This window comes from Tetrao urogallus (assembly GCF_951394365.1).
Source record: "Tetrao urogallus genome assembly, chromosome: 14".
In the NCBI taxonomy this organism is placed as follows: domain Eukaryota; kingdom Metazoa; phylum Chordata; class Aves; order Galliformes; family Phasianidae; genus Tetrao; species Tetrao urogallus.
The window spans coordinates 11,721,352-11,732,390 of record NC_136827.1 but is presented as its reverse complement, the minus strand read 5'-3'; positions in this window follow the sequence as shown (position 1 = coordinate 11,732,390).

Genomic DNA, 11,039 nt, shown 5'->3' with positions numbered 1-11,039 from the left:
GGAAGGGAAGGGAAGGGAAGGGAAGGGAAGGGAAGGGAAGGGAAGGGAAGGGAAGGGAAGGGAAGGGAAGGGAAGGGAAGGGAAGGGAAGGGAAGGGAAGGGAAGGGAAAAGGAAAGGGAAAAGGGAAGGGAAAAGGGAAGGGAAAAGGGAAGGGAAGGGAAGGGAAGGGAAGGGAAGGGAAGGGAAGGGAAGGGAAGGGAAGGGAAGGGAAGGGAAGGGAAGGGAAGGGAAGGGAAGGGAAAAGGAAAAGGAAAGGGAAAAGGAAAAGGAAAGGGAAAAGGAAAGGGAAAAGGAAAAGGAAGGGAAGGGAAGGGAAAAGGGAAGAAGTTGGGTTTGCCTATGCTTCCATGCCTCTGAAGGCTTTCATCAGGCTGGTGTTGCGCTCAACCTTTGGTCACTGGGGACCCCTGGGATGTTGCAGAGTCCTTGGGAGAGCGGTCACACAGTGCCATATGTCACAGCATAGGTGATTTCTGGTGATCCCTTCCTATGAAAGCTGCCTGTGCTAAAAAATAAAATAACAGTGCTGATCCAAGATTCCCTGGTGATACATAGCCTACATCAACAGGGCATTACTGCTGCATTAGCAAAGCTCCCTCCACAGAACCACCAGCCAGACCAGCGAGACATTATCCCATTACATTTGGAAACGAGACAAGAAATCTTGTATGGTTTCCCCGAAGGGACAAGGCAAATGGGCAACATTTCTTTTTCAGCTTTGGCAGAGCCACAACAAATGTCAGCGGAGTGAGAGCAGAGGGCAGGAGCTGCTGGAGATGGCCAGAATGTGGGCCAGCAAGCGCAATGCAACCCAAGAATTTGTCTCCCAAACAGTGGACTTGGGCTGTCCTGGGCATCACTGCCTTTGATCTCAGGAACAGGAGAATGAGAGCAGCTCTGAGTGAGCAGTGCCCGTCCTCAGTGCCTCTGGTCAAAAAAAAAAAAAAAAAAAAAAAAGAGGAGACAGGAAGAAATCAAAGCTCTGGAGAGTGAGGTGAATTTAAAAGCAGGTAGAAATTTCCCGTGAGAACGGTTTGCTGGCTGAAAATGTCACTCTCATAAAAATGAAAATTTTTCCTTTGGGAAAAATTCAAGATGGTTCAGAAATTACAAGTTTCCTCCGGGAGAAGGGATGGGAGAACCAGAGCCGCTCGTCTTGTCCCATTTCTGTCTTCAGGGAGAAAACAAAATTAATGGGCACCGGTTGAGCAGTCACGCGTCAAGCTGTGACACTCCACTGCAGCTCTCCTAAAGCTGTTTCTCCACCCATTCTCCCATGAAAAAAACTCTGGTATCGCATTTTGCCCCAATTCAGGTAAAAAAATTGCTTTGAAATCCCATTCACAAGCATGGGATGGGATTTCATTTTCCAGCTGGCAGCAGGGGACTTGCATCAGCAACACCACTGCTCTTCCTAGTGTGTCTTGCCCTGGCATCCCTAGTTTAACTCTCTGCCAGCCCTGATGCCTATGGCTCAGCTGAACTCAGCTGAACCTGCAAATAACCCAGTGAGGAGTATGGGGGCAGAAAACCATAGGGGGAGGAAAACAAAAGGGTGAGCTGAGAAAACTGGGCTTTTAGGCTCAGAAAGAGCAGGCTGTAGCAAAGCAACAGCTGGAAAAGTGAGCACAAAGGTGAAAGTGTCTGTTCTTCATCCTCTGCTGGTGAGGACAAGATGCGATGGACTGGAACTGCAGCAAGAAGGTTTGGGCTTGGTACTCTTTTAGGACAGCAGCAGAACTCGGGGTGAACACTGGCACACTGCAGAACAGATGCACAGCTTGTGGCACAGTGGGGCTCTACTCCCTGCCAATGGTTCCCCTCCCAAAACCATCCCATCCACACTGAAAGCACAGAGAGGAGCAGTGGTGTCCCAAGGATGGGGCTTCACCCTGCCCTTGGGATACAGGAGGGTGGGCACAAAGGCAGGAGTGATGCTGTTCAGGAGCTCACCGTGCTTTTATGTTGGCTGATTTTTGTCATCTGCAAAGCTATCAGCTGAAAATGCCAAATTAGTGCTGTTAGTCCACTGCGCGGCTCTTATCGGCGTCTCTCAGGATGGAAGACACTTCAAGATGATTATTGTTCCCCACTGCTCCTGAAATGAAATCGGCCCTCCCGGAGCGCTAAAAGGGAGCCGAGAAATTGTTTGCCTGCATTTGCATGAAAAGCCTTGGAGACGTAATGAGAGGGGTGACAGGCCCAGTGTCACCTTCTGCCAGTTAAACGGGGGAAGAAAATCTTCCCTTTGCATTCCTGCTTCATTTTAGGGCTCTGTTTCCCATTACCTTCCCCTTTCCCACCTGTCAGCCCCTCAAACTCCCTCACTAACTTCTGACTGCATGGGCTCAATGTGGTTCCATCAGCCAAAACCTGCAGCCAGGAGCTTAACAGTGGGACTTTGCTGATGAAATGCCCCCAGCTTCAGGGCAGGGGGAAGCTTCAGGAGGGCAGGGTCACATCTCACTATCTCACTGGGTTTTGGCTGCAGAGAGGATCCTCACCAGCCCTGGCTTTGCAGCTTTTCAACAGCAATATCCAAAGGCATGCAAAATCTGAGAGCTGCACACAAGTGTGTGTGTGTGTGTGTGTGTGTGGTGCAGGCAGCTGCCTCAGGGCTACCCGCATCCTGCCTCCAGCAGTGAGTTTGCTCACAAGTTGCGTTCTGCAAAACTGGCAATTAACACCAGCCTCGTGGGGTTTGCTGTGCTTCTTGAGTGCGGGATATCCCCGGCTCTCAGCTTTCCTTGGGAATTGCACAGTCACAGAATTGGTTGGGTTGGAAGAGACCTTACAGCCCATCCAGTTCCAACCCCTGCCAGGGGGGAGCTCAAACACTGCAGGGCTTTGTAGTTAGGGGACGTTAAGCAGCCAGAGAATGGGTCCAGACCCACCACCTGGTGAGCTGGTGCTGGGCACAGTGACTGCTCTTTCAGCCCAGCTCTCTTCCCTGAGCCGCTCCCTGCTCTTCTCCTAGAGCAGCCCCGTCTGCAACCAATTACCTGCAGCTAACAAGCAGAGGCTGCTCCCCTGCTCTGAAGCCTGCCATAAAGGGCAAGGGGAGGGAGAGTGAGCAGGCTGCTGAGCCGCACAGGCACTGTGTGTTGGAGAGGAAGGCTCACAGCATCCCTAACTCACTGCCTGGAGATCTCCTCCCCTCCTATCATTGGCCCTCAGAGCTAACCAGTTAGCCTCACCTTGGGAAAGTGGGCACCCAGTGTTGGAGCTCTGCCTCCCACCCCATGCAGGCACCAGCACACAGAAAAAACATAGCAGGGGTCACACATGTGACTTAACACTCAGAGAATCCACGCTGTAACTGCTTCTCCCTTCCCTATTTTTCACACCTCCTGCAGCACAGTGGGAGTTTTCTCACCTCCCACAGCCTGGCAAAGGTGGGATGCTGTGTGCTGCCTGTCCATGGGCAGTTCTAGTATGGGTCTGGGGCAGTGTTCCTGTTTGGCAGGGCTGGTGGTCATGGCAGAGAGTAAGGGATGGGTGGGCTCCAGGAAGGTGGGGAGCTGTGAGAAGGTGGGAAAATGTATGGCTGAAGATGAGAGGTGGTTTGCAGACCAGAAAGCCCAATTATGTGGTCAAGAAAGGAAGCAATTAAAGGCTCTGTGATTTGGCAGTGGAAGGAGAGCAGCAATTATAATGGAAAATGTTTATATAGCAAAGGGAAGGTAGGTGGGGATTGGCACTGCACGGGAGATGTGAAGGGTTAATGCAAAAAGTAAGATAAAAACACCAGGGAGAATCCACTGCTGGAAGGGCTAAAAGAAATAAGAAAGGCGTTTTTAAAATTATATTATTACAGACAAATGCTTAACAGAGACAGCAAAATTGCTAATGATGATACATAGCAGGCAGAAACACGCAGCAAATATTTCTGTTTGGTGCTCGGAAATGAGCAGGCGGCTGTATCTGCCTCCCATCTCCCATCAGGCTGCTGGAGTGCTTTCTCCTTCGTTAATGATGTGGACACACTAAATAGCATCCACCCACACCCAGCGCTGCAGTGGCATAGGAGGGGTCTCCAGCCCAGGGTGGTGGTGGTGGTGGGCACAGGGCAGAGCGTGGGCTGGATGTGCTGCTGGGAAGGGATGCCCAGGGAAATCCCCACTGCTCAGTACGGCATTAATCTGCAGCAAAATGAAAGAGAAGCGAATGCGAGATTCAATTAATAAAGAATTAAAGGATAGGAATCTAATTAATGTCCATCCACGTGGTTTTATGGGAAACAATGCTTTGCTCTGCCATGTTTGGCACGCAGACACGGCCTCATGCTGCAGCTGGGCCCCAGCTCCAAACTGGGGGTGTCCTGGTATCAGCAGCACATGCAAAGCCTGTTAGGATGGTAATCAACAGGAAGGAAAAGGAAGAAGAGCTGCTCTGTGTGAGTGGACAGATGGAAGAGGGCTGTAATGTGGCACTGTCCTGTCCCTGAGACCTCCATCCCCACGGCTGCAGCCCCAGGACTGGGCACATGGAGGTAAATCTGTGCCACACTTCTCTGTGCTTTGAGACTCAGCCCCTTCCAGCCTCACCGCGATTCCACAGGCCCACGGCGTCTCCTGGCACTGGATCATTTACAGTGCCCAGGAGGCAAACACAATGACTCATTATTATTAGTTAATGAAGCATCCGAGCACTAAACTTGCAGTCTGCTGAGCAGATGAGGAGCTCGGGCTGAACTTGATTCACCCCACAGCTCCGGTTCCTCAGTAGAATACCTGTCCCATGGCTATTCCCACTGTCACCCCATGCCCCAGTATGGCACCAGTATGGCACCAGAGCCACCATTCCCAGGCCCCAGTGAAGCACCCGGGGAAGGAAGGACCCTGCTGTGCATTGCCACTGCCTCAAGGGGCTGGGGGGGCAGCAGGAGGGAAGGACATGGCACGTCCTTGGCCCACAGCACTAATAACACAGACTTTCTCAAACTGCATCTCCCTTCCCAGAAGGATAAATATTTGATAACAAATTACTTTGAAGATAATCCACTTAATCCTTTGCCATGTCTCCAGGTTTCACTGTAATTAAAGTGTGATTAATTTTCTAAAGAAAAGCTAAAAACCCATCCTACTCTTCGCCCCATCTGCCTGAGGCTGTGTGAAGCCCAGAGCCATCCTCTGTGCTGTCACGCTTGGATCCAGGGCTCAGGAGCCAGATGTTCTTCCAGCACCGTGAAGGACGCACTGCAGAAGGGTACAAAGACCCTTAGAGCTGCACGAGATGCATCCCTGGACTGAGAAGGGGCTTTCATCTCCTACTCACCCCCTAAAGCTGCCCCTAAAGCCCCCCTCCAGACCCTTTTTCCCTGCCCTAACCAGCTGATAGATGCCTGTGCACTCTCTGAGTGTGGCACAGCCCTACACCAGAGGATTCAGGCACTCAGCCTTACCACCATCCCATCCCACAGCTCTCTCAATGCCTTTCCACTCCCCCGGTGCCTAACCCGGGGCTGACTCAATTTATCAAAAATAGAGAGTGAAGGGAGGTGTGAAAGCCAGCTAAAAAAAAAAAAAAAAAAATTAAAAGAGAAAAAGAAATGAAACCCAAGGAACCCAACTCAGGCAGTCAACAGCCTCCTCCACTTCCCCCTGAGAGCTCCAGTCTGAGCTCTGGCATCAGCACTCCAGTCACAGTACACGAGGAGGGGAGCACAAGAGGGAAGTACTGTTGTGAATCCCAGTGTGACCCAGTGTAGGCTCTGCATCCCATCCTCTGCATGCCTGGGAGCCACGGCATGGCTGAGCACCGTGGCCCCTCGCTCACGTGCAGGGAAATTGCAGCTTCCCACAGCCCCACCTGCAGCACCTTATAATTAAGTGTGATGCCAAGTCACGGCTTGAGCCCAGATCCATTCTTCCCCAAGGCTTGAGGCTGCTAAGCAAACCTTGCATCTCCAATGTGATACACATAAAAGAAGAGCTGGGAGTGCTGTGGGAATCCCATCTCGGTGATTGCTCCCAGAAGCCATGCTGCAGTAGTGGTGACAGCTGGAAGCTGGGCACGGGATGAAGCAACCTGACCGTGCCAAAGCCTTTGGGTTTGGTTTAGGTCCATCTGCAGTAAGAAGTCTGCTCCAGCACCTGGACCAGGTGCACAGTGATTACAGCCCACCACAATCAGCACTCCAGCTCCAACAGCTGCCCAGCAGAGCAGAGAGCCCCAGAGCATTTCCTCTGGCAGGAACAGCCCCAGGATGCCCACAAGGCACATGCAGGCGCGTCCAACCCAACACTAGCAACTATTTTTTGCATTTATTCCCCTTGAAAACACCTCCTTAATGTGCACTTAACATTACGTTAAGTGACAATGAATTACACATTTTATTTAAGAGCAGACTCGAGGAACAGTGTAATTCCCTATAGACTAATGGTGCGTTTCCCCTCACAGACAGCTAATTAAATATTTAATCAGCACAATAGCCGGCTAAGTATCATATATGGGCATAAATACAACCCAATACATTTCCACGCTACATTAAGCTGAACCTTGTCGACTCTTGTCTCCCCAGCATCAGACATGACAGCTCAGTCAATGCATCCTTCGAAAGCAGATTCTATTTATTTTCCATCATATTAAGTCAGCATCGTTTCGATTCTGTCCCGATCGAGTGTATTAACTCTTCAGCAGGACCGTATGAATAATCTGCATCAAACTGTGGATTAGGTGGAGATTGCTTCCTTCCTGCTCAGCGGCTCTCTGTGAGCTGACTGCAAATTTCAGTGAATAATTTCGCTTTGGATTGCATCCTGGAGCTCCAGCAGCGACTGGAGGGCCATTGTGCACAACGGTCCTCAGCTGCTTTAGAAGAGACAATCCGTGCCCGGAAGATTTAGCAATTAAAGACACAAGGCAGAGAAAAGGAAAAAGAAGAGAATTCTGACTCTGCTCATTTAATGGAGAGGGCTGAGGGAAAAAGAGATCAAAAATTAGGTTTTCAGACACTGTTTGTCCATTCTGTGCAGAGAGACATTTATTGCATTTTTGCACACCTAGGAGATGCATTCATTCTGCAGTTGTATTTCGGGCTTGATTTCTATTCAGCTTTCTTTCCATCTCTACTTCCCAAGCTCTCATCGACTCGGTTATAACTGCAAGAATGAATCCATTTACGGAGCATTGTTGCAAAATGAATCAATAAACCCAGAGCAAACACAAGGCCATATCCCCAGCGGCTGGAAGGGGCAATGTGTGGTGCAGCAGAGGGCATGGGAGCACATCCCATGGTGGGATCAGCACCGGTCAGGAACACCCTGGTCACTCCTGGCACCAGGAGCAGAGCAGGATGGGGCATCCACCTCCTCTCTGGGCATCCCGTGCTTTATTGTAATATTTTTCCCCCCCTGTATCCAACCTAAATTTCCTCTCTTTTAGTTTGAAACCATTGCCCGGATCCTGAGCATCATTTATTTGGGATGGCACGGGGAAAATCCTACACGCTGCTACTGTGAAAATGGAAGTTTTTCCAAGGTTTTGAGCCTTTGGAATGTCAAATGGAGGAAGTTAGAGAAAGATCTAAGGCAGGGATGCAATTAGGGAGGTTTGGGCCACTGATGATGGACTCAGCAAAGCTGCATGTGTTCATGCCTCCCAGTGACCCACAGAGGCTGGGTGAGGCCGTGTGATGGGCTCCATGACCTCCAGGTTCTTCCCCTTCCCTGCATTATTTCATCCTTCGCTGGGCTGTGATGTCTCGGTCACATCACCCCAGTGATGTGCAGTGAGGCTTTAAGCTGTGTGAATGCCCTCCATTACACAGCCACGGCCTTAATTGCAACCTGAATGCCACCAAAGCTAAATCTGGTCATAGACAGCAAAGTGATGGGTCTGGAACCCCACCTCCAGAACTCCCACCCGCCCCATCTGCTTCCCACCCATAAATCTCCCCTGTCACTGAGCGACATGCTGGTGCTCAGGGTGATTTCCACATTTCTCTCTCTGCTGTGCTTAGTTCAACCCCTGCAACAGCTGCCAGACATCATAAATCACCCGGCAAAATCCTGGGGCTTGGGATTGCTGTCGTGTAAAACAAATGTCTTCCAGATTTCGTATCGCCTGGTGCTGGTTACAAACAGTCAGTTGCTGGTTCTTCCTCCTCTCTTCCATTTGTTTCCCAGCCCCGCATCTCTGCTGCTCCTTGTCTGCTATATATCTCCCATTTATTGCTATTTCTTTTCCCCTTTTGTTTTAATAAGTCTTTTACTGTGGATTCTTGTAAAAACAGCTGCTCTAGCCAGTAAAAAAAAAAAAAAGAAAACAAAAGAAAAGAAAATATCTGGAAACAGATGCCCTGGCATTGCTTCAGCTGTAATCTGCTAGATTTATAATTCCTCTTCAGTTCAATATTGATTCAGAATAAAGCAACTCAAAACACACCGGCAGCTCGCAGCATTTCATAGCCTTCCCATCTTCCCTCCCTGCCATAACATTTCTGTTCTCTTCATCCAGACGAAAAGCACACGGAGGAACAAAACAATGCGAGCTGATGAGAGACCCAAGTGTCCACAGAGCAGAGGGTTTATGTCTGGGAAGGCTCAAAAGAATACTGTCAGCTGCTTTTTTATGGCTTTAATTTCTGTCTTCCTGCCCAGTGATTGCTGACTGCTCTCCACATCCCAACTTGGTCACTCTCTGACTTGCAGGGGGTTCCCAGCACCAGGGACAGGCTGGGCACTGGAGAGGAGATGCTGTAGTGGCAGTGTCCTCTGTGTGTGTGACAAGGGGGGCAGGCATTGGGCTTCTCAGCCCCCAGACATCCCTGCTGGGGGTACAGCGAGCCACTCGATACCACACTGAAATGATATGATAGCATTTCTCTTTGGTAAAGCACCTTGAGAGCCCTTAAAAAAAGAGACAGAAGAGAAAAGAAAAAAAAAAGAAGAGAAAGATGTTAGGAAGTTTCCTTCTGATCTAGAAACAAAACCGCGTATGTTATCAATGTACCAAACGCACAGCTCAGATCCCCACCTGCAAGGGCACAACATGCACAAGTGTGTGACAGAGAATCACTGGGTCATTGCATGCTCCGTTAAACACAGCTCTGAGACCAAGTGCCCTGACGGCTCCCCAGTGAGATTTGCTGTTGGGCAGGTTGGGACACAGCAGCTTTTATTTCCTTCAGACAGGGAAAGGGGGACCTGGGCACACTGCTGGGGGTCATGGTCTAAGTCCCTGTAGTCCACAGACTGGGAACAGGAAGGGATGAGCTGCAGATTGCAGGAGGAGAAGAAGGAAGGAAGTTTGGGACCCTGGGGATGAAGGCAGCACCACGCACTGAGCTCATGCGTGGTGTTTCCTGCCTTTCCCTTTAGAGAGCGAAAGAAGCACAAAGGACCTGGTTTTCTTATGGCTCTTGAACACGAGAGCCCTCAGAGAGGACCTGCTTGAAGCAGAGAGCAACCCCTTGCTGGAAAAGTGCTCAGAGGGGCTGGTTCAGCAACATGCCCTTTGGGCAGCAGCCACTTCAGCTGCCACAGGCTCTGCTGGGGTCCATGGAGGGGGATTTGTGCCTAGGCCACCCACTCAGAGTGGTGACCTGTGCTCAGCCCCAGGCTTGTTCCATGATGCTATCTCCCCACGGAAGACCCCATGTGCCCAGCTTTGCTCCATAGATCAGCTCCTGTGCTGATATTTCTCCACTTGAAAGGCACTTCTTGAATTCTGGACAGGATTCTCCTCTATTTCCATTTCACAGTTCGTGCTCTTTTCCCCGTAGTGGGACTGAGTGCAGTAACTCAAGATGTGATGATCTGTATCATTTAAGTTCTTAGGCACTTCACTTAAACTCTCTCATAACCAGCTTTACTTTTCCCATTCTCCTGGCTGTCTTCAGCATTAGAGAATCAGTGCTGGGTTAAGCATCTTCATTCCTCTTTCCCTTTGCCATAAGGTTCTGTTTTAATGGTGCAAGCAGATTTTCTCACACTTTGCAAATAAAGAAGAGCCTGAGGACGGAGGTGTTCCATAACTACTGCAGTTCCACCATGAAGAAGACCTGGGATCCACACAGCACTCCTCAGCCTGCACCCATGGATCTAGTGGGGAGCAAACCTCTTCACCAGCTCCAGCACAGTTCTGCACAGCTCTTCCTAGGAAACCTCCCAGCTGCAAGGTTCATGGCTGCAAACCTCTCAGTGTTAGCTCTGCATTGCTCTCACATACACACTGGAGAATCTGCTTTCAGTTCATTCTAGCTAAAGCCACGTTGGCACATTTGGAATGCTGCTACCTGTTCCATGCATGAATAGCTGTGACAGGAAACAAAGTCTAAGAAGCAAAAAGTGATGCTGAAGGCTGCAATGCTCAGAGCTGCCTTAATTATTAGAGCGTGAGCTTTTACATCCCTTGGGAAGCATGGGAAATATTGGCCTAAAAATGCATGGTGTGCTCAAAGCAGCAGAGGCAGGGAGCTGTGGGGACATCTCGCTGCAGCCAGCCTTGCTGTCTCCACTGGGCTTGGAACGAATCCTATTCATTGCAGCATACCTGAACTCAGAGCAGAGAGAGCAGACGAGGCTCATTGCCTATGCCAGGCAGAAAACTGCAACAACAATTGCGGTTTTCTTTCTTTTGTAATAAGGTTACGTGAGCAGACAGCAGCAGGAGACCCTCTCCCTCCTCATCCCATGCCAAGATTTGTTAGCATCCTCCTGTGCTCAGAAAGAGCAGCAAAGCCACACAGCCGCCAGAGCCACACATCTGCCACACACCGTACCCCAGCCTGGAAGTGGGTGAGGGATTTGGGTTGGAAAAAAACAAACACAAACATCCCCTTGCAAAGCTGAATGCTGGTATGTTCACACAGCTGTTTGCACTGTGGAGGATGAGTGGGCCCACCATCTCTTTGCTTCATGCTCTGCTCTAGCAGCAGGCTGGCCGTGTCTCATGCTGCTGCCTCTGTTCGCCCAAAGCAAATGCAGCAGATTTCTCTGTTGACTATGGGGATTTGGTTCAACCAGGCGAATCCATGGGGAACACTGGCTAGTTTATTTTATTTCTTTTTCTGCTAGAAGCTGTGCATAGGTCC